Source organism: Ctenocephalides felis, unplaced genomic scaffold (genome assembly GCF_003426905.1).
Source record: "Ctenocephalides felis isolate EL2017-DRISC unplaced genomic scaffold, ASM342690v1 CF-g0.4_SCAFFOLD_00497, whole genome shotgun sequence".
NCBI classification, from domain to species: domain Eukaryota; kingdom Metazoa; phylum Arthropoda; class Insecta; order Siphonaptera; family Pulicidae; genus Ctenocephalides; species Ctenocephalides felis.
Genome location: NW_020536651.1, coordinates 31096 through 57727, shown reverse-complemented (window position 1 = coordinate 57727; position 26632 = coordinate 31096).

The window sequence follows — 26632 nt, the reverse complement described above, 5'->3', positions numbered from 1 at the left end:
TAAGCTTTAATATGAGCACATTTGAGTGAAAGAACTCTATCTTAATACTACTTCTGATTCAATCTTCTTTGAACGCATTGAATTTTTATCGTACTAATTACCTTAAATTAATAATATGATTAAATCTCAATTATTATTGAAAATTATCAAATACGCACCAATTGATACGTTACAGTGAATTTTCAAATTCTAACTGAGCAAGTGTTTGCGCTCGCGCCTCGCACGGCTATCGTGAAATCGCAAACACACAGCACACGCTATCAAACAGCCACTACACTAGAGGTGGGTCGTTTTGCCGTCAACGAAACGAAACGGTTATCGGGGTTTCGTCAACTAGTTAAATAACTAGTTATTATTCAACTATAGTTATTTTTAACGATTCAACGCTGGCAACGTTAAGAAACTGATAGTTCAAATAACTGTTTCATTGAAAGTTGGTAATATGAAGTTTGTTCTTATAAAAGTCAAGTTGACGTTGGATTTGAAGAATAAAAAGAAATAAATGTAAATTGTCACATTTATTACACACACACACACACACACACACACATATATATATATATATATATATAATAAATAAAGGTTTAATTTAAAAAACTTAAATATTTTCATTACAGCAAAGCCATATACTAAAACATCGAATTTACATGTTATATAAAAATAGCAATATAATAATGTATAGTTATATAAAATGTTATGAAAAATAAAAAATCAATTTTCAGGTTTAGTTTAAAAAAATTATTACAAGACAAATGCTATGAGATTTCTATGAAAAATATTAACCATTGAAAACTATAATAAATGTAACTGATTTTCTAAAATTAAACGATTTGGCGCGTGTTGCAAGTTTCTTTTAAGATGTACATGTACATTTGCAATATTATAAAAGCAGTAGCCTAACAATAAGCGATTTTCATAGTATCAGTTGATCCTTTCCGACGCAGGTACCTGCCTACGTTCGTTTTCGACAACGAACGAATTCCTATATCGTTGAAAAAACTAACTGGCCGCCATGTTTTCAACTGTTTCGAAACTAGTTGATTTTCAACTAGTTATTTCGTTGCGACGAAACGGTTAGTTTGTTAACGAAGAAGAAACGGTTGAAAATAACCGTTTGTTGATTCAACGCCCATCACTACACTACACTAGAGGTGGGTCGTTGACGGTTTTGCCCTCAACGAAACGAAACGGTTAACGGGCTTTCGTCAACTAGTTAAATAACTAGTTATTTTTCAACTATAGTTATTTTTAACGATTCAACGCTGGCAACGTTAAGAAACTGATAGTTGAAATAATTGTTCCATTGAAAGTTGGTAATATGAAGTTTGTTCTTATAAATTGTCAAGTAGACGTTGTCAATTGTTGATATTTATCATTAATACTTAGGTGTAATTTAAAAAATTTAAATATTTTCGTTACAGCAAAGCCATAAATATAGTCATGAAAACATCAAATTTACATGTTATATGAAAATAGCTATGTTATGGAAAATGAAAAATTGGTTTTTTTGTTACAAAGCAAATGTTGTGAGATTTTATGATCAATCATTAACCATTGAAAACATTTGTTCACAAAGAAACAGAGGTGACATTTATCTGAAACGAAAGGTTTAAAAAAATTATGTTAAAAATATTAATAATTAAAAACGTAAATTTTACTATTTATGTAAGTTATTAACTAACAAGTTTATATACCATGCATGCATCACTTTGTGTAAAACCTGAAATCAAAATTAATGTAAATAGCAGTTCGAGTGAAGTCTTGCAAATTAAACGAATTATTTTCATACGTTAATTTTAAACAAATGTATTTGTATTAAATTATAATTGACAGTTTTATATATAGTTCATATAGTATAATGGTTTCAAATATATGTTAGATTTGGTCTTGATTTACATTCAAAAATAATAATTTCTCTACTTTCGTGCTTTTCAGTCTCGATCTTCTGTCGGTTAGTATTATCCCTGCCTTAGAGAACATTCGTTCACATGGAACCGAAGTGGCTACAATATTGCAGTATCTTTCAAATACCTTTGCTAGGTTTGGATATACATGCTTATGTTTGCTCCACCATTCTATTGGGCAGTTGAATGTGCCATCTGCTGATTTCATTGGCAGTACATCATCAGCCAGATACATGTCCAACTCTTTTGATGGCTGCACCCATAGGAGTCGATTGACGTGATGACGTTCCTACCAAACTGCTTAGAATAAACCATGGGTTATACTCATCGGTGTCCTCAATTGATGGTTCTGGTAAAACCTCACACTCAGCCATTATTGTTTTTTCGATGATATTTACCACAATTTGCTGTAGGTGTCCCTTACTAAAGTTTGCATTTTGTATATTGGGTTGTCAAATATCTCCCTTCCGCTTTTTTGCTCTTGGTTTATAATACAAAAAGGCGGAAGGGAGGTATTTGTCAACCTTATATTAGAAAATCCCTGTAACTTAAATCTTGGATCCATTAATGTAGATATTCCAAATGTTTCACTCCTCTCAACATTTGAAAATCTATCATTAATGCTTGATTTAAGTATTTCGGTTATTTTTCTAATAATAGACAGCAAGCCTTTTCTAAGCAAGATTTTTGAGCAAGACTCATTCAAGCATCTTGTTAGAACGATTGCTAAGCTTCCCAATAGTTCTCACCATTTATAGAATTAGTTATATTTTCACATGGTTTCAATATTGAGCATAATTGTTTTAACATTTTCCACATTTCTGGTGTTACTGGTGTTTCTAATATTACTCATGGTCATTTTAATTGCATCTTCTAGTTCCACAAATCGCCGAACCATATAAAAAGTTGAATTCCATTATGTATCAATGTTTTGGAGTAATTTTTTGGTTTGTCCGTATGCTTGTAGTTGATTCTTTTGAAGCTTTTCAGAAGCCGTAACACTTCTTCTAAAGTAACTTACTATTTCTTTAACAACATCAATTTCACTTTTAATTAATTTTAGTCCATCGTTCACTATTAAATTTATTGTGCGTGCATAACACCCGTGATGCTTTATTTCCAAAATATTTTTTATTGCCTTTTTCATATTGTAAGCGTTATCGCCTATGGCAAAATTAACTTTTTGCTGCAAACTCTGCTCAGTGAGCAGTCTATGTATCTCTTTTGCTATATTCTCAGATGTATGCGTCCCCCTTCAAATTGGCAACATTCGAGAAGCATATTTTTTAATTTGTAGTCCTCTGTAATATAATGACCTATAACAGCCGCATACGACTCTGTAGCCCTGGATGTCCAAAAATCTAGGGTTATGCAAAGAGTTTCCGCTTCTAAAATTTTCTTTTTTACACCTTCAACTACATTATGATATTTTTCCACCAGCATAGATCCTGAAACGGTTTTTCTTGATGGAGGAACATATCCTGGAATCTAGCGAATCCAGAAAATGGATGGAAACTGTCACTGAACATATTCATTAGATCATTATCGATCATTTTTTTCTGTTCGTTGCTGATCTTTTTGGTAATAAAAGTGCACCTTTCGTGCGCATTTGTACGTTGCTGTGTGAACTGCTGCAGCACGGTACTGTTTCTTTGGTGCTTCTCACATAGGGTGAAAGGCGAGTCTGCTTCTGCTGAGATGTTCCTAACACAGATTTTTCTAAAGAAACATACGTAAAAATGTGTTACCTTTTTAAATGGCTGTTTCAATTGGCCGTGGTTGAACTATAGTTCAGGAGCTGTTTACATACATTGCACTGTGCTTTTGTAGTATCAATTTTTTCAAAATAATGCCACACAACATTGGTGTATCGACGAGATGCCATTTTTTTGAATAAAAAAAACGAAATATACTACTTATTTAAATTTGTCACTGACTTGCTACACGTATCTCCTCATACAAACAGTCCTACGAAAATTTGTTGCATTATATGAATTTGCATTAATGGGAGCTTTTAGAACATACAAGCACGTATTTATGCACTATAATTTATGTAAATACAAGCTTTTCCAAAATTAAACGACTTTACGCTTGTTGCAAGTTTATTATCTTTTAATATGCTGCAATATTATAATTATAGCCTAACAATATGCGAATATGATAGTATTTATAAATCCTTTTGGACGCCAGACCTAGGTTTTTCCAAGGTACCGCACATTCGAACATCTGCTACTTATTATAATCATAGCGTTTTTAAAAAAAAATTATACAGAATAATTCCAATTAATATATCAAAATGAATTCATTATAATCTATATTGAATTTATTGAAATTAAAATTAAAGAAAGATATTATTATTGCGCATAAAGTATGAAATCTATATCTTTAATATTTATTCTAAGAAATTCCAAAGAACAAAAATATAAATAATTGTTTTATTTGTTATCAATAATCGCTTATAATAAAATAAAAAAAAGCTCACAAAATATTTAGTACATAACGTACATATATTTTATTTGTTACAAAAAATACAGTTAATGTCTATAATTTTGTTTTCCAAAAATTATTGGAACATATATTATAGATTTTTTATTATAGACGTTATAATTATTAATAAAGGTAATTTTGAATCAGATTATAACTAGAATCACATAAAATATTGTAATAAATAATTATGGAAAATTAATTGGTTATTTATTTTATATATCTCGACTCACTACTTATAAGTTCATGAAAGAAACACTAGATGCTTCATTGTATTTCTTTCGTAAGTGTTGGACAACGATTTCATAAACTATTCGTTTATAAATTTGATTTCATAAATGTTCGTTGCTTTATGTCTTTGGTCTAGACTAGACTCTTGACAGAGCTCAAGCTCTACGATTTCTCGTAGATAAGTCAAAATATTTTTTTTCAATAATGTGAAATTTTGGCTATAAATTGAAATTTTTAATATACTTTACCGTCTAAATGGAATCCACATCCAACGTGACACTAAATTTATATATGTATATTGTTATGCCATCATCGTGGAATCAATTTAAAATAGGAACAAATCAAACACAGAATAAAATACTAGAGATTTATTATCTTGTAAAAAATTATATACGTTATTAGAAAAAAATATAGATGCTTGTTCAACGACGGCCGTGAATGGAGAGAGGGAGCCTCCTAAATCGCTCGAGATCCTTGTTTTCCAGTATTTCCAGACAATGTACATACATAAACCAACTTGACCTTGGTTAGTCTGACTTGACAGATGCATTAAAGTCTTGACAGTTGCCAGCAGGGCCGTGCCTGGGTATATGGCCGCCCCCAGGATAACATTAAAAAAACTACTTTAATTTTTAATGTTTATTATTATACACAGGGCATCAAACCGGGGAAAAATCAGTTTTTGGTTAACCGAAATCGAGAACGAAAAAAAATATTGGTTTTGTTCCCAAAACCGGTTTCTGAAAAGAAAAACCGGCTAAAAACCGGTTTTATGAGATTTATATGTTTGGATGAAATTTAAGAAAAAAAAATGCACAAAATAAACATTTTTTTATTTAAAATTTAAACAAAAATAATAACATGAAAAAAATTATGGTATTGGTTTTATAATCACAGACAAAATTATCAAACATAAAGAACAAGGAATAACCCTTAAATCTATACTAACATATTAGGATAACAAAGCTCAGTGGCCAATGGCAGATCTGGGCTGACTTGCAATTTGGGAGGTATACAAAATAGAATTAATTTACTTACTTTAATAATAACATGAAAAAAAGTAATTATGGTATTGGTATTATAATCACAGACAAAATTATCAAACATAAAGAACATAGGAATACGATAATTTAAAATCCTAGGTGTCGCTCAGTGACAATTTAAAATTATTTGATTTTAAAAAATCAAATCTTACGTATTATTTATTGATATTGAAAATAGTAAAGGTTTTTGGTTAATTAACCGGTTTCATAAAATTATTTCAGTTAGGTTACCGGTTAATTAGGGAAATCTTTCAATCTTTCAATTATCGCGATTGAAAGTGAAATTGCTGAATCTTCACGAAGCAATTATTAAATAAAGTACATATTAAAAGTTAATCCTGCGGGATTTTTTACTGATAAAATCGTAAATTGCTTCGTGAATATTTCAGCAATTTCACTTTCAATCGCGATAATTGAAAGATTGCTCATACGTTCTTGCGTCATGGAAGTACGTAGGTAATTTTTTATGATTTTCAATTTAGAAAAACTACGTTCTCCAGACACAACTTATACAGGCATGGTCAATAATAGTTTTAAGCTTGTAGATACATTTGGAAATGAATTTTGTAAATTGTGTTTGTACAAATACTTTAGGAGTTCTCGTGTTGTTTCCTCTCTTTTATAGTTATTTTCAATGAAATTAACTCTTCGTATAATTCTGCTCCGTTTATGTCGCACGATTCGCCATCCTTGAATTTATTATGAAAGTCGAAGCAATTTTTTTTTATGTCGTTTTCTCCTATTTCAACAAATTTATATAAAAATCCGAAAGACTGTTCGAAATTGGATAATGTTTCAAATCGGGTAGTAACAGATGAAATGGCTGTATCCAATATTACATAGAAAAAATTAATTTTGAAATTTTCTTTAGCAGTTAACTGAATATCCTCATCTCCTTCATAGTCAAATTGTTTTGGCTTATGGCGTCGACGTAGATTAATTTCAACAGGAAATTCTGGTTGTATTTGAAGTGATTCACATAATTCATCAGCAATTTTCAAATACTTTTCGAAATTTTCATCATTTCTAATGCTTTGGAAAAAAATTAAAATATTATTAATAGATTCAGCACATGAAGTAAGATTCCAAGAAACGGTCTGCATCGTTTTACTAATAATATTTACTTTTTCTAAGATTTCGTACCATATTACTGTGGAACAAATAAATTTGTACGATTTAATTTTCATTGCCAAACATTTAGCTTCATGTTGACCTATTGGTGTTGAACATTCTTCCGCTAGTTCTATTAGGCTGTCATAAATTTCACCTAATTCATGACGCAGTGGTCTAATCGCCTTAATCCTTGATTCCCACCGGGTTACGCTAACTTGTTTTACTGTTAACGATTTTACATGTTTTTTTAAAATTTGCCATCGAAAAGGTGATCCGGAAAAGTAATTGTATATTGCTGACACATTACTAAAAAAAATCCACAGTTGAAAAAGAAACTTTCGCTGCATCATTGACGACCAAATTTAATGTATGCGCGTTGCATGGCATAAACAAAGCTCGTGGATAATTGTCCAAAATTCGTTTCTGCAATCCAATATGTTTTCCAGCCATATTTGATCCATTATCATACCCCTGGCCTCTCATATCGTTAACATTTAATTTAAGAGAGCTTAATTTTTCAATTAAAAAGTCGTAAAAAGCTTCTCCAGTACTTTTTTGAGCTGGAGAAAAACCAACGAAATTTTCTCTCACTTCTACTTCGTCATTTTGAATATGCACATATCTCAAAATTATTGTAATTTGCTCGACATGTCCCATGTCCTGCGTACAATCCAAAATTACTGAAAAATATTTGGCGTCTTTTATTGCTGACAAAATATATTTTTGAATTTGCGCTGCAAGGATACTAATTATTTCATTTTGGAAGCGATTTCCCGCATAATGTGACATATGGTTCTTTAAAGCAACTGATTGTTGAATGCGATTTATGTGATCTGCCATAACATCATCAAATTTTTCTATCATTTCAATTGCTTTTAGAAAATTTCCATTATTGTTTTCATACAATCTGCTCGAGCTACCTCTAAACGCTAAACCCTGTACTGCCAGAAATTGTACCACAGATATCATGCGTACGACAATTTGATACCATCGTTTTTTCTTTGCGTCATAATACCGTTGCAAATTTTTATCAATTGTAGCTTTGTTTTTTAAATTTAATTCCAAATTTTTCCAATTGGTGCAATTTCCGATATGCAGCGATGTTTTTTCATGACGAGATAAATTATCAGATGTATGTTGCCAATCATTGAAACCTTCATTAACTAATTTTATTTCTTGTTTGCCAAATAATTTACAACAGAAGCAAAATATGGACTCCGTTTTTTGGAGAATAGATTAACCACTCACGAATAAATTTTTCACCATTTGGCATTTTTCTATAGAAATAAGTTGATGAAAATGATCTTCCCAATTCATTAATTGGATATGTAGATTGTTTATTTTGTATGCTTCGTTCAGGTTGGACGACGGAAGTCTTACCACCTATAAAAATTACCTGTTTCCACTTTTCAACGGGCATGACTCTGGAAACTTCACTTCATACATTTTTAATAACATGTTTAATAACATGATATTTATTACAATTTTACAATTCAGATATATATTGTAATTCAGAATATAATATCAAAATTGATCAATTAATTAATTTTATTATTATATTTGATAAAAGAAATATATAGTTTTTGTGCATTTTATTCTAACATCCCGCCATCATGTAGTGTAAGCAATGCATAAACCAAGGATGAGCAACCCGCGGCCCGCCGGTGGTTTTTCTGCGGCCCGCCAAGCATTTCTCAACTACAGATTATTTTTTTATATATTTTATCAAACACGACTGTAAAGGCTAATTTTGTTGTCACTGGTAAAAACTGTTGTTCGCAGAAATAGCATTTTCTGACAAATTAAATATTAGTTTAACAATATTGCAAGAAAAATTGAGAACTTATATTGCGAAGTTTAAATCATCGTGAATTTAAAAACTTCTTGACATTTTAGAGCGTGAATATGACGATGTGCTTTTCAATACCAAAGTACGTTAGCTCAATAGTGATGCAATGCTTAAAGGAGTATACGACGAACTACAATTGTTTTTGGATATGAAAGAACAATTGTAGTACTTTTGTCAATTTGGTAATAAAAGATTTTAATTTGTGGTCAAAGCTAACAAAACAGCTGTGTTTTCATGTAAATGTTTTCTTCGCCATTAACCATGCAAAATAATACAGATTTAGAAAATTTATTTTTCCAGTAAACATCGCAATTTTTTATAATGTCAGCCCTGAGAAATTTTCGCTTTTGAAGAAAAAACTCAAATCAAATTATGATAAATTGTTTTTTTGGAAATACGTATATGTGCGAACAATTACACAGGTCCACAAAAGCACAGTCGCTGGATAATAATTCATTCATTCAGAAAAATGCTAGATTCAAGTTTATGCCAGTTTTTAAATGTTTTTCCATATTATATATATATATATATATATATATATATATATATATATATATATATATATATATATATATATATATAATATATATTCAATAGATAAGTCCTGGATTTTTTCAATATATTGATTGTTTCTTTTCCGAACAGTAAATCCAATAACAAAAAACAATTTGTTTTTTGAAGATGTTTAATACGACGTTTCGGAACTAGGTACGTTCCATCATCAGGTTTATTCTGTCAAATACAATGTTTTTTAAAATATTGATTAACATTAATTAACGATGGTCAATACAGATTAATTAGAAAAAAATTTTTTAATAAAGGAATGGATTATGTACCGGGGTAAAGAGTAATAAGACTTAACTAAAAAAGGTTTTATATAAAATTGAGAAGCAAAAATTATTTACCTGTAATAATTTATATATCCATATCACTAATATTTTTTGTTAAAAACACTCGATTTTTTTGGAAGATATTTGTAGATGTTACGACTACACAAGACTTAAACACACTGATATGGATTTCTGTCTGCCAGATGTAAAGGACAATGCACGGAATTCTTGGCAAAAATGATTTTTTATGGCTCTTGTTTGGTAATTTACGAAAAAAGAGGAAATATTGCTTTAGTAAATGTTGAGAAATATTATGTATATATATATAATACATATATATATATATATATATATACATGCACATGTATATGCACACCTACATACTCATACATACATATGTACATATCTATATATTAATGTATCTACAATTATACACATGAACATATATGCAAGTGTATGTGTATAGTGTACACACAAAAACATACACATAAGCATATATATGGATGTACATATATTATAACATATATACATGTATATATATACATATTCAAAAACTATTAGGATTAATTATTTTTAATCAGGTTTAAAAAATTTAAATATGAGTCATGAATGATATTGTGATCTGATCTTTTATTGACACTATTTGACGAATTCAAAAAGATTAAACTGCTTTCAGAAAAAAGTCTTTTAAAAGTACAATCCTCTCTATATAAAATATTGGGTACAAAGGTGAAATTATGTGAGTTTTCGATGGAATGCTGGACAAGAGTACTTTGGAAATTTCGGCTTTTATGATGAGTGACGCTTAATTCGTGTTGTCTCATTCTCTTATGAATGTATTGTGATGTTTGGCCAATGTATTGTTTTTGACAATTTTTGCAAGGGATGGAATAAACTATGTTAGTATTGAATTTAGGAGGGGTGGTGGATTTAATTTTTGAAAACATTTCTTTAAAAGAATATAGAGCTGTTCCTGAAATGAAAATATTTTCTTCTTTGAGTAATTTGGTAAAATAATCAAATAAGCCTTCAATGTAAGGCATGCTGTGAAAAGTTGGTTTAATATTGTTGTCTTGGAATAACTTGGAGATGGATTGATAATTGTTACTTTTATGATAGGAAAGTCTTTTATTGGTAATGGAATTGATGAGGGTGAGGGGATATCCGTTTTCTAATAAAGTTTTAGTTACTAATGTTGTGTTTTGGGTATGAAAAGAAGAGTGAGACAACATGATTGCGTGGTCTATCAAAGAAATGATTGTATTGACTTTATAATTTTTGGGACAATATGACGCGTAATGAAGGTATCTCCCTGACCATGTAGTTTTTCTGTACCAATTTGTGCAAATAATGTTGTCAATTTTGTGTACAGTCACGTCTTATAAGTTTAATTTGTTGTCGATTTGTGTTTCATGTGTGAACTGAATGCTCTTATTGTAATTGTTAAAGGTATCGATTATCATATCTGATTGTTCTTTGTCTATTATAAAAAAAGTGTCATCTACATATCTAACGTAAAAATATATTTGGAAATTTAATGTGGAGAAAACGGAAATTTCAAGTGTTTGTAAAACTAGGTCTATAATGCCAGGGGATAATGGGCAACCCATAGCAGTACCTTTGATTTGTAGATAAAAATTATTGAAACAATTAAAATAAGAGCAATTCAGGACAGTGTTAATGATGCGTTTGAAAGTGGGAATGGGAAAGTCGGTGTAGTTACAAATAGTGGGCCAGCGTTTTTCAATTGAATCAAGTATTAAATCATGGGGAACACATGTGAAAAGGTTAATACATCAAGGCTTAGAAAGATTTGATCGTCCGTAATGTTTCGGTCTTTGATTAGATCCACAAATTGGTAAGAGTTCTTTACATAGTGAGGAGAGGAAATTGTGACATTTTTTAAAATATTAGCAATGTGTTTAGCGATATTATAGAATGGGGAGCCAACGTAGGATACAATGGGTCTAAAGGAGCATTCAGGTTTGTGGACTTTGGGGAGACAATACATTTTTGGGGAAATAGGATGTTGTACTTTTAAATTATAGGCAAATTTGTCAGAAATGAATTTTTTATTTTTTAATTCATTAATTAATTTAATTGATTGTCTAGAAAACTGTTGTGTTGGATCATTTGTAATGATTTTGTAAGTAGTATCATCTTTTAGCATTCGTAATGTAGTGTTAGTATAAAATTCTTTGTCAAGAATTACCGTCATATTGCCTTTATGTTGTCCAGCAGATAAAGGCAATATGACGCAAACGCTCCTTTAGACCCATTGTATCCTACGTTGGCTCCCCATTCTATAATATCGCTAAACACATTGCTAATATTTTAAAAAATGTCACAATTTCCTCTCCTCACTATGTAAAAACTCTTACCAATTTGTGGATCTAATCAAAGACCGAAACATTACGGACGATCAAATTTTTCTAAGCCTTGATGTAATTAACCTTTTCACATGTGTTCCCCATGATTTAATACTTGATTCAATTGAAAAACGCTGGCCCACTATTTGTAACTACACCGACTTTCCCATAACCACTTTCAAACGCATCATTAACACTGTCCTGAATTGCTCTTATTTTAATTGTTTCAATAATTTTTATCTACAAATCAAAGGTACTGCTATGGGTTGCCCATTATCCCCTGGCATTATAGACCTAGTTTTACAAACACTTGAAATTTCCGTTTTCTCCACATTAAATTTCCAAATATATTTTTACGTTAGATATGTAGATGACACTTTTTTTATAATAGACAAAGAACAATCAGATATGATAATCGATACCTTTAACAATTACAATAAGAGCATTCAGTTCACACATGAAACACAAATCGACAACAAATTAAACTTATAAGACGTGACTGTACACAAAATTGACAACATTATTTGCACAAATTGGTACAGAAAAACTACATGGTCAGGGAGATACCTTCATTACGCGTCATATTGTCCCAAAAATTATAAAGTCAATACAATCATTTCTTTGATAGACCACGCAATCATGTTGTCTCACTCTTCTTTTCATACCCAAAACACAACATTAGTAACTAAAACTTTATTAGAAAACGGATATCCCCTCACCCTCATCAATTCCATTACCAATAAAAGACTTTCCTATCATAAAAGTAACAATTATCAATCCATCTCCAAGTTATTCCAAGACAACAATATTAAACCAACTTTTCACAGCATGCCTTACATTGAAGGCTTATTTGATTATTTTACCAAATTACTCAAAGAAGAAAATATTTTCATTTCAGGAACAGCTCTATATTCTTTTAAAGAAATGTTTTCAAAAATTAAATCCACCACCCCTCCTAAATTCAATACTAACATAGTTTATTCCATCCCTTGCAAAAATTGTCAAAAACAATACATTGGCCAAACATCACAATACATTCATAAGAGAATGAGACAACACGAATTAAGCGTCACTCATCATAAAAGCCGAAATTTCCAAAGTACTCTTGTCCAGCATTCCATCGAAAACTCACATAATTTCACCTTTGAACCCAATATTTTATATAGAGAGGATTGTACTTTTAAAAGACTTTTTTTTGAAAGCAGTTTAATCTTTTTGAATTCGTCAAATAGTGTCAATAAAAGATCAGATCACAATATCATTCATGACTCATATTTAAATTTTTTAAACCTGATTAAAAATAATTAATCCTAATAGTTTTTGAATATGTATATATATACATGTATATATGTTATAATATATGTACATCCATATATGTGCTTATGTGTATGTTTTTGTGTGTACACTATACACATACACTTGCATATATGTTCATGTGTATAATTGTAGATACATTAATATATAGATATGTACATATGTATGTATGAGTATGTAGGTGTGCATATACATGTGCATGTATATATATGTGGGGGTAGTAATGATTATGACAATATATTAAATTAGAAACTCCCAACAATAAAAAAAATATAAATTTATTAACTATAAAAATATTTCGATATCAAAAATATACATGACATGTCCGATTGTTTTTTAACAAATCAAAACCTGCCTGCTGATATCGCCACACACTCCCTGCCCAGTGTTGATCTCACAGTTTAAAAAAAAAATACAGGGAAACACGTTATAAAAATGTGGTGGGAAAGCAGATTATAGCAGACCAGTTTGTAATACTGGTCAATTACAAATTTCCATGTTTCGTCAGCAGATCCACCGTATGTGGTGATTTGACCTGCCATCAACTCCATATCTGCATAATGTTCTTGATCTAATGGGTATTAGTTATATCAGAATAACTTAATGTTTAGAATGCATAATTTATGGGTACAGTTTCCATTTCTGCAAGCGTTGCATTCGTATCTGATGAGTTCCGATCAGAGAAAGAAGTTGGCTCTTTATCCAAATCAGGATCATTGGTTTCTTTGACATAGAAGTCCAGAATTGTGGAATCGAATAAATTATGTCAAATTTTGTTTTGATTCGTCGTTGTCACCGATAATGGGAGGTAGCATTATAAGACGATTTGTTGAGTTAACAGAGAAAGAGAGGTTGAATTGCATTCCAATGAAAAGTTCAGGCTCCAAATTATTTTTTCTGTCAGCAATAAACACTGAGGTCTGGGTATACCAAATGAGTAACCTCGGAAGTCTGATCCAGATAGTAAGTGCGTTAACTATGATGGATTGGACTGGACATACCTTATAGGTCGTCACTGAAGACCAGTGATTATGGTGCTGCGTCAAAATCAATTTTTCTTAAATCTTCGAAAAATAAAACTCCTTTATCTTCATCTCCATCGTCGTGAGTCACCAATGTGGGAGTTGTAATGATTATGATAATATATCAAAATATTAAACTCCCAACAATAAAAAAAATATAAATTTATTAACTATAAAAATATTTCGATATCAAAAATATACATGACATGTCCGATTGTTTTTTACAAATCAAAACCTGCCTGCTTGATATCGCCACATATATAATATATATATATAATATATATATATATATATATATATATATATATATATACATAATATTTCTCAACATTTACTAAGCAATATTTCCTCTTTTTTCGTAAATTACCAAACAAGAGCATAAAAAATCATTTTGCCAAGAATTCCGTGCATTGTCCTTTACATCTGGCAGACAGAATCCATATCAGTGTGTTTAAGTCTTGTGTAGTCGTAACATCTACAAATATTCCAAAAAAAAATCGAGTGTTTTTAACAAAAAATATTAGTGATATGGATATATAAATTATTACAGGTAAATAATTTTTGCTTCTCAATTTTATATAAAACCTTTTTTAGTTAAGTCTTATTACTCTTTACCCCGGTACATAATCCATTCCTTTATTAAAAAAAATTTTTTCTAATTAATCTGTATTGACCATCGTTAATTAATGTTAATCAATATTTTAAAAAACATTGTATTTGACAGAATAAACCTGATGATGGAACGTACCTAGTTCCGAAACGTCGTATTAAACATCTTCAAAAAACAAATTGTTTTTTATTATTGGATTTACTGTTCGGAAAAGAAGCAATCAATATATATATATATATATATATATATATATCTTGATAGTTTTTTCGACGTTGAAACATATTTCAAAGTAACTAGCAGCCCATTCGTCGAAATAAAAAAGGTATAAAGTATAAAAACTTTATTTATACGTTTCGACACAAGATGCGTGTCATCATTCAGCAACTACAACAATTTGAAAATTTTATTAACTAATATAACAACAATATAGATTAATTATAGCATAGAGAAACACTATACACACCACAGGACAAAAACACTCAACAAAAATTTATTTTAAAAAATTAAACTTAATAACATATTAGAGAAAAACATTTTTTTCAAAAAAATTATGAATAACTAAAAGATTTGAAAACTAATTTGACTAAAAGTTATGAAATGCATATTGTGAAGCGAGAAACACGCCCATACCGAGCATCCAGACTCGACTGAATTATTTCAATAGGCGTATTGATAGGAATGGGTGGGGACGCATCAAGGACAGATTCTCGAGACACGAAAACGCCTCGAACACAGTGCTTTAACTGGAATTGATCAAAAGGAAACAGCAAACCATGTAAAAGTTAGAACAAGAAAAAACAATATTGTAAAAAATATATATAAAGAGATAAGCAATTAATTTTTTGTTTTTTTAATAAAATCAATAACAATCTGGTAACTATCATGTAAAGGTGGGATGAATTGCGTTTATTAACACAAGAGGAGGAATTTAAAGAAATAAAAAAGGATTCAGCAAATTTTCTAAGGTCACTATTTTTTCGATATAAAGGATACCGGATGTGAAGTGGTAAAAGTGTGATTGAGATTGAGCATATGATCTGAAAACATCGTTTTGATTGGTTTGGATTTTTTGAATTATAAATATGTTGATTAACTCTCTTATAAATATACTGGGAACTTTCTCCAATATAACACATGTTGCAATCATTGCAATCCAACCTGTAGAATCGGTGACCCTATCAGACGGGGTTCCAGACTTAAGAACCGAAAAAAAGGCAATAAAACGTATTATCAAAACTAAAAACTAATCGGAATCCTTCTGAAGAAAATAACTTTTATATATATATATATATATATATATATATATATATATACTCAGCAGTAAAAGTACAATCGACCCGATCCAAAAAACTTTTTTTGTGACCTGTGTTAATTCAACCATGAAATTCATAAAAAATACCACCTATCAAAAATGAGTAAAACATATCAAAGCTGCATACGTGTTGCTACTTTCCATATCAAAAAAAAAAATAAATAACAAATTTTAAAAAAACGGCTGATATTGATCAGCTTATATAAAAAAGCAATTCCAAATTTCTTAAGTTTTCAAGTAATTAGTTTTTTCTGTTTAACTATTATTTGTTTTTATTTTGTATTTTTATTTATAAACACTTATAGTATACACTCGTAATTATAAAAATATATACTTTTTTTTCAATTTTGTATTTTTGTTCTTATCTTGTGGCAATTTTTGTAATTCTGTTGCAGTTACATTATTCCCGCACTCAGTCAATAAATCTTTTGACCTAATTTTAGTTCAGGACTTTTGAAAAAGCTTCAATTTTATTCAAAAAGAAAAATCAATTTATATTTATCATGGGTTGTACGACCGTAACAATTTTTTAAATTTTTGTTCTTTATCTTTTCTTGCGGAATGGAAAACTACATACAACTTCAAATTTTTCATTATTTTATAGTCATTTAGTAGTCCAATCATTTTTTATTTAGCTCGGTAATCGATCAATTACTATTGTCGTCTTTTTGTGAACCTTTTTAATTGAAATTCAATCAAGATTTTTCTGAGATTATAAAAAGGGTTAAATTTATCCGCTCTATTCGCTGCAATATTTTAAAACCAATTAAATTCTTAGATATTGGCAATGAAATGGTTACCTCCGATAAAACTAACTGATTTGCAGGCTTATCCTACTGCACAAATTTTTCCGATGTTCATTAAAAGTACATAGTTTTTTTGAATGTTTTGCAGAGGCACAATTCTAGCAAAAAATTAGAAATTTAATATTAAAATCTGAAGATAAAACTGTTTTTGAGAAAAACGTAAACTTATTTTCAGAGTTATTGAAATCTCACTCGTTTTGCTAAGCATAGCATAACTTAATTCGAATATGTATGTTAGTATTTTAGCGTTGTAGTGGGTAAATTATCAATGTAATATGTGTTAGTGCCCCTTTCATTTATATACCACATATTTATACATTCAGAATTAGTCATTTCTAATACTGAAATTTAATTTGGTTTCGATGGTATTCCATCTTTCTTTATACGTGATTGCTCATCTACTCTATCTGATCCACTTGCATTTTTATTTAATCTATCTTTGCGTACAAACACTTTTCCAAATTGTTGGAAAATTGCACGATTAGTTCCAACTTTTAAACAAGGTGTTACATCAAACATTACTAATTATAGGCCGATATCATTATTATCAAACTTTGCTAAGGTATTTGAAAAATTATTTATAGAGAACTAATTCCTTCTGTTAGAACTTTAATTTCTATTAATCAACATGGTTTCATGCCTGCCCGTTCTACGATAACAAATTTAATTTGTATTAAACAATATATAGCTGAGAATCTTGACATCAATGGACAAGTTGACGTTATTTACACTGATTTCAGTAAAGCTTTTGACAAAATTGATCATAACATTCTTCTTACTAAATTATCTAAGATTGGTCTTAATTCTTCACTTATTCACTTTTTCAAGAGTTATCTTCATAATCGCAAGCAGTTTGTCTTTCTTAATGGATTCTTGAGCAACATTGAAAATATTAGTTCAGGAGTTCCTCAGGGATCCATTCTTGGTCCACTATTATTTATTATTTTTATTAATGACATTTCTGATACTATTAACTGTCCACATTTATTATTTGCAGATGATCTGAAACTATATCTCAAAATAAATTCTATTGATGACTGCTTATTATTACAGTCTCAACTTGACCTTTTCCAATCTTGGTGTATCTATAACAAATTACATCTAAATATATCAAAGTGCAAGATTCTTAGTTTTACACATAAGCGCGTTCCAATACTTTTGATTATAAAATTTCTAACACCAGCATTGATAGATGTAATAAAATTTCCGATTTAGGTGTTCTATTTGATTCTGGTTGTTTTTCACAGATCATGTTACTGATATTTGCAATAGAGCACATCAATCTTTAGGTTTGATACTAAGAAATTGTAAACAATTTAAGTCTACCAATGCACTTCTTTGCATGTACTATTCTATTGTACGTTCAAAATTAGAATACGGTTCGATTATTTGGTATCCTCATCATATCAATAACTCTGATGCGATAGAGAAGGTTTAGCGAAAATTTCTGAAATACTTTATTATAAAACATATAAATTTACCCTGAACGTGGCTTTGACCACAACACTTTACTAAAAGAATTGGTATTCCTTCCCTTGCCTCACGTCGATTTATCTGTACAATTATGTTCTTATTTAAGCTTTGCAATAATTCTATAGACTGTCCTCTTATTCTCAATCAACTATCCTTTAATGTTCCAAGGCTATCTTCGCGTTCACAATTATTTTTCAATTATCCTACCCCTAAATCTAATTCTCTCTTAAATTCGCCAATTTTACTAATGTCCTCTAACTTTAACTTAATTAATAATGAAATAGACATTCACAACACTTCACCTAATCAAATAATCTCCATCTGCACAAGTTAATCTTTTTATTTTCTTTCAAATATCTCATTATTTTCTGTTTATAAATATTATTGTTACATTCTGCATTATATGAAATTTTATCTTAGCATTTTATGTTACTAACTATATATTGTAATTTTGTATATATTTTAATTGTTATTCATTATGTCAAATAATTGTATTTTTGAGTCCTCTTGGAGAAATCTGTGGGCTATATATTTAAATAAATAAATAAATAAATAAATAAACAATTAAGTTGGTACACAATCTCCTTTCGAACAATAATTGAACATTGAGATAAAAATTCTTATATTCCTATTCTATTTTTATCAATTCTGCAATACAATAAAGAATTTAATATTTATTAATCTTAGTAAAAGTCTATGCTTTTATTATTTAACAAATATGTACGATTCGATATTGTGTATGCCTCAAATACAGTCACTTGGAATTAAGTAATTTTAGAAAATAATTTATCTGGTTTTCGAAAACTGTGTCGTTAGTTGATTTCGGAAACAATATTTTTGTGCTGTCTATATTTTGCTATCTTATGTTTTGTGTGATATTTTGTGAACACTAATTTTGTGCCAGATTGAAATCGCTATTTTCTTATATTTTAATGACAATTTACTTTGTGTAGTGAACATTTTAGTGATTTAAAATTTGCGAACATATTATATTATTACGTGCAAATTGTATAGGAGACTATTCATTTTTTTGTGTTTTGTGTGTTTTTTGCGAACTCTAATTTTGTGTCAGTTGAACTTGCTATTTTTTTTATTTTGATAACAATTTAATTTGTTGAGTGTATATTTTAGTCGTTCATTATAATTTGTTAATATAATTGAAATTATAATATCGCATAATTGCAAAAATTGCAAAATTGCAAGTAATGTTTGATGAAAATTGGTGGACAAAAAAGGTCGTTTTAAGAAAGGATGATAAACAATTGCACAGTAGTTCTACAGACAAAACTATTTTAATGGGTGATATTTTTAATGTGCTACGTGTAGACTAATTCCTTATAGAAACTCTAGTAGCAGAACAAGCACATGCAATGCAAATAATTTAGTGTTTAGTGGTAGAGATAGTAGTTCTGTAAGTGAATTTTGTAGTGAATACGATTGTAATATTTTAAAAAAAAGTGATATATTTGTTGAACTTTGTCTTAATCGAATAGCATCGACCCATCGACATTGTTCAATTTGTAATAATAGATCCAACCTTGTTACAATTCCTTTAGAGGCTAGAATTAGTATGTGCAAAGGCCAGAATTTATATTCCCACAGGTAATAGTACAGTCCGTCACGAGCAGCCGACCCAGTCGGATCTAAATACAGATAAAATATCTGCCTGCGATTTATACCTGTGCTATTGCAGTATAAACAGTGTTCAGTTGTAATATATACTACTTAAATTAAATAATTCTTATGATAGTTTTTGTGTTATAAATAATGATATAGTGATTAGTGAAATTATTTGCTTAACTCATGAGTCTCCCCTCGGGGAACTCTATGAGCACCTCTTTGAACGTACCACTAACGGAAGTAAATAATGTTCTAAATGATGATTCACAAACATGCTCGGCTTTTGTTACCGAACAACTGCGATTAAAATTAATTCAAACCTCTCAAAAAATGTTAAATTCCTCAGCCGCCATGGAAACTGATACTGCGCAAAACAGTCTGACAAATTCATGGCAAACTGTGACAAGTGCAAAAAGAAGACGGATTAATAAGCCGACCGAAACTATAAAGTTGACTAACAGATTCAACGTTCTCGCCAATAATGAAAAATCAATAATTAATGGTCAACCATCGTCATCATCAGCAAATACTGAAGCAAATTCTCAGCCAACAAATGAATTACCACCGCCAGTTTATATTCACGGAGTAACAAATTTTCCCGATATGATTAATGTTCTAAAACCGGTTTTGCACGATAACAGTTGCACAACAAAAACCTTGGCTGACAATTTTATCAAATTTAACGTTTCAACAATAGCAGACTATAAAAACTTTGTTAAACTTCTGAAACAACGCAATGTTGCTTATCATACTTATCAGGTAAAAAGTGAAAGAGCGTACAGAGTTGTTTTGAAATATATTCACTAATGTTGAAGAAATAAAGCAAGAGATTGAAAAAAAACACATAAAGTGCGTAATATAGTTAACGTCATACACTATAGATCAAGAGAACCGCTCAATATGTTCTATGTAGACTTAGAACCGAACAAGAATAACCATGAAATTTTTACTGTGAATAAAATTTTAAATAAAATAGAACACTTTGAACCACCGATACGATCTTCACAAATTATCCAGTGTAAAAGATGCCAAGACGATGGTCACAGCAAAGTATTTTGCAATAAGCCTCACATGTGCGTTAAATGTGGAGACGAGCATCCCTCTAAGTCATGTACTAAGACTAAAGAAACTCCAGCTACTTGTGCTAACTGTTTGAATGAACATACTGCTAACTTCAAGGGGTGTCCAGTATATCAGAAAATTATTGCAAGAAAAGAAGAACAAATGAACAGACCATACGGTAACCGCATGGAAAATCAATATGGGCCAACAACTTCTAAGAATATGGACCAAAGAAGGCATGCAAATTCTCATCATATGACATATGCACAAGTTATGAGATCACAACAATTTCATCAACAGGCTAATACAACCAGTGAAAACTCTGCTGGAAATTTAACAATTTTCTTAAATGAATTCAAAATATGTTCCAACAATTGATGAATCAAAACAACATGATCATAAACATGTTATCAGCTCTCATAAATAAATCAAAGTAAACACAATGGTGAGGTTTATAAGGATTGCGTTATGGAATGTGAATGGGCTCTTGAAGCATAAACATGAGATTCAGTTTTTTCTTTTCGAGAATAAAATAGATATACTCCTTGTTAGTGAAACACATTTTACTCATTACTCAAATATGTACGTCCCGAACTATAAATTGTACCACACACCTCATCCGGATGGAACAGCCCACGGGGGCACGGCGTTTCTAATAAAATCTGATATTGTTCACTATGAGCTGCAAAATTTTTGTAAAGAACAAATTCAAGCAACTTCAGTCAAAACAAAACTGATGAATTACGAATTAGTAATTTCTGCCGTATACTGCCCACCTCGACACATTATTAACAGTTCCCAATTCTACGAATATTTCTCAATGCTTGGATGAAAGTTCATAGCTGGCGGTGACTTTAACAGTAAGCATTCTCTCTGGGGCTCAAGGATATCAAATCCAAAATGTAAACAACTGTATGAGATGATCCTTCGACATGGTTTCTCCACCTTTTCAACGGGCACACCCTCCTATTGGCCAGCCGATCCTAAGAAGAAACCCGATCTGTTAGACTTTTTCGTCGCTAATGGTCTAAATTTCAAATGTGTTGAAATACAACCTAGTTACAATCTCTCATCAGACCATTCCCCCGTGATAGCAACCATATTCTCCACGGCTGTGAACCTGCAAAGAACTCCAAAACCTCATTCTGCTAAAACTAATTGGGAACTATATCGCCAAATTACGGAGAAAAATACTAATTTAAAAATGAAACTCAAAACATGTCGGGAAATAGAAGATGGTATTGCAACATTCAACAAAACTCTGCTGGAAGCTGTTAAGGCTGCTATACCTATAGCTCAACAAAATCAAAAACATTCTATTCCACTTGAAATAAAAAAACTTTTAAGTGAAAAACGTGAAGCTAGGCGCAAATGGCAACATACACATTTACCGTCTAACAAAAACATTCTTAACAACTTGACTAATAAGCTTAAATCTCGGCTTAAAGAACTAAATGAGGAAAATTTTAATAATTATGTACAAAGCTTAAACCGATATGATAACTCTATCTGGAAACCGATTAGGAACAGGCTAAAACCGGCTCTCAGGAATCCGCCTTTACGCCGTAACGATATAACAGGAGCAGTAGGTGATGATCTATCATGGGCAAGGAGCGATGGAGAAAAAGCGGAATTATTCGCCCAACATCTATCTTTAGTTTTTAAACCAAATCCTGTTTGCATCTCTTCAAATGATCTGGATTTAAACCCGTTAGCACCAGTGAATAAGAGCAGCAGCTGTCTTAAATTCTTTTCATTGAATATGGTATTCAAAGAAATAGCTAAACTAAAAACTAATAAGTCCGCTGGTTTTGACTCAATTACACCGAAACTGTTGAAGAAATGCCAAAAAGGGATTTATCCTACTAACATACCTATTCAACTCTATAATTAGGCTAAACTATTGGCCAATACATTATAAAACTTCAATAGTTAAAATGATCCACAAAAGCGGTAAAGACCCATATAATGTATCATCCTACCGACCTATTAGTCTCCTACCAGTGGCATCAAAAGCATTTGAAAAACTTTCTTAAACATATACAAAACAATACAAATGTAATTCCAGACCATCAATTTGGCTTTCGAAGACAACACTCGACGATTCAACAATGCCATAGAATTGTGAACATCATCCACAACACCCTAGAAACAAAACAATTCTGTTTATCAGTTTTCCTTGATGTAAATCAAGCTTTTGATAAAGTGTGGCACAAAGGATTAGTGTATAAGATAATCATCTCTCCCAATTGAGTATCATAAATTGTTGGAATCGTATCTTCAAAATAGACGGTTTAAAGTTAAAGTGAATATGAAAACTTCATCAGCTTGCTTGGTTGAAGCAGGAGTCCCTCAAGGAAGTGTACTGGGTCCATATCTATACCTGCTCTATACTAGCGATTTTCCTACAGATGAAAATTTAACAACTGCAACATTTGCCGATGATATTGCTATTCTATCTTCAGATCCTGATCCAGTTGTTGCTTCGAGAAGGCTTCAGAGACATCTAAGAGTCATTGAAAAATGGACTAGCAAATGGCGTATAAAAATTAATGATAATAAATCAACTCATGTAATATTCACACTCAACAAATCTTCTTGCCCAGCAGTTCAATTTCATGATAAGACAATTCTAGTTAAACACTCAACAAAATACCTCGGGATGATATTAGATAGCAAACTAACCTGGAAGCAACATATACTTTCAAAAATAGCTCTAGTAAAAAATAGAGCTAAAGAACTCTACTGGCTCATAGGTAACAAATCCAAACTGCCTATTGAAAGCAAAATACTGATATATAAAACAATAATAAAGCCGATATGGACATATGGTGTGGAATTATGGGGATGTGCAAGAAAATCTCACATTGATTCAATTCAACGAGCTCAATCAAAAATTCTGAGGCAGATTGTAAACGCTCCATGGTATGTCAGTAATAAAACTATTCATGACGACTTGAACATACCATTTGTGAAGGATGTAATTACCAGTACCAGTCATCGCCATTTTGAGAAGTTGGAATCTCATCCCAATGAAATAGTTAAACATCTTCTTCAAGAACCCCGATCTAGGAGGCTCAAAAGAAAAGTTCCAATTGATTTGAAGATTGATCAATAAAGACCAGACTTAGCCATTGATTTACCTCAGCCAGATTAGTTGACCACTCGATGGAGTGGCAGCTATTGAAATTTTTTAAAATTCAGCTAATTTATTATGTGTGTGTGTACGACTGTGTGTGAGTATGTTTACTGTGTGAGTGAGTTTAAACATAAGCAAAATAGCTCATAGAATTTTGTAAATTCTGATTGCTGTTAAATAAAGTATAAAAAAAAGGTAATAGTACCTGTAATAAGCATGTGTTCGGTACATTTTTTTATGAAGAAGATATACAACAGTCGCGTATTTATTCAAATACAAGCTATGTGCCTCAGAATGAAGTGTCCCCTTTTTAAACAACTTGGCAAGTTCAAACCAATCACTATATAAACAGATGGAAAATTTTACTGTCACCGGAGAAAATAAAAAATATTAAGAGGATTTTATCTGGAAGTTATATATAATATCATGGAATTAAGTAATATGTTTTAAATCAATGGAAGACAACAAGAAACGTAGTATTATGCAAGCAGTGGCGGCGCTAGACCATTCGTAGGTGTCGGCGAAATTCGTTTGCGAGGCCTCCCCTTATTTCCTATTAAAGTTGACTAGTGATGCATGGCATCGTGCCTTAAGACAAAATGCTGAAGCTTTCCGTGCTGTAATTTAAATTCTTTAAATGTTTTAAAAAATTTTGAAAATTGAAAAAAAAGTTTTTTATTTTTTATTTGGAATATTTTTATGCTTTGAAATTTGTTGAAAATTTCGAACTTTTTTTTCAAAGCAATCACGCTGCGTTAGCTGCTTAGAGACGAAATATCGTACATTGGTAGCGAATGTATAGTAATGTAAACAAAATTTGTACTTATTAATAAAAATCTTTATTAAATAATTTATAATTTAATGTGCATATGTCTAATGATCATTTTTGTCCACTAAATGGCTTTGCTTTTACTTTTTTTTATTGAATCTGCGAAACCGCTAAGTCTGCCTTCCTAAAAATTTAACCAGTTTCTTCAGTTTGTTAATACAAATAAAATGTTCGTTGAATCATTCAAATCGGACGCTTCATTTTCTTAAAGACTGAAATACCATTTTGGCACTTTTTGCTCTGTATCTTCGAAACGGCTTGTTCTGCCTTCGCCAAAAACGTCGACGAAAATTCGTATCCGCTTATATATACATACATACATACCGCACACATACATCCATTTTTTTAAGGTATGCCAAAATATTTAGAAACCTTCGTAACGAAAAGATGTATGAAAATTTTCATTCTCGATTTTTTGCGATTAATATAACTTACCCTACAGGAAGTTAAAAATTACACAAGTTAAAACTCTTCGGCAAAATAGTTCGTTCTTCAGATATTACAAAAACACTGAAATCAAATAATTATTCCGAAGAAGTTTCTTTTTTGCCAAATCATTCGATTAGCTAATTTTATGAATTCTCGGCCGTTCAATTCATTTGGAATGAAAATGATTGGAAACCACCGACCTAATCAGTAACTAATTAGACAAAATTTTGCAATCTACAATTGAATAATTAGAAAAATCTACAATCATAAAGATTTGAGTGCACAAATCCGCACATAGAACATACATATGGCAAGCTCGGCCCATTATTCCACAATTTAATGAATTTTTATAATTAATTACTTATCGTAGTTCCATAAAATTTATGTTTGTTTAGACTATAATTGTTATCCCTATACGAAATTTTTCTTTAAAAAAAGTTTTTACAAACCCTAATGAAAGAAAAAATGGCGCGGCCGTTCTTCTTTACGAAATTCTAATCAGCACGATTTCCCTAAAATGCTGAACTGAAAACTTTCGAACCGTTTTTGAATTTTCAAAATTGGTTCAGGAATGTCGAATGTTTTAAGAATCCTTAATTATTTGTCGACAGTATCAGAGCGGATCAACCGATTTAAATGATTCAAAAAACATTTGATTTGTGTTGATAAATTAGCAAAGGCAGGACCAGCGGTTTCGGAGATGCAAAAAAAATGTTAAAGGTTATCAATGCAGTTTTTGATAGAACTGATCATCCAATTAAAATGATTCAAAAAATATATTGCTTGTGTTCACGGTGTGAAACGATGATTAGTTTGAAATTAACTGTATTTATAATATTTATTTCAAAATATAAAACGATTGTTATATCTCATTGATCAATTCTTACTGATCATTGATTAATTTTATTTCTTGAATATTTAATTACAGTTTGGATATATTATGATACCTACTCATAAGAATTCCCAAAAGGAATAATGATTTGACATTATCTTCACATAAGAAACAACCAAACAAATATAAACAATCAGAGCCTTCTCGCGCGAAGTTGTTTAGATTTAATAATCTATGGTGTTGACAGACGATATTAGATAGTGCCCATTAGAGATAAGAGAGTAAAATTATAGTGCCCGTAAACCACTAATTATTTTCTTTACTTGCACATCAGTATAAAAAAAAAAAAATAAAAATGCAA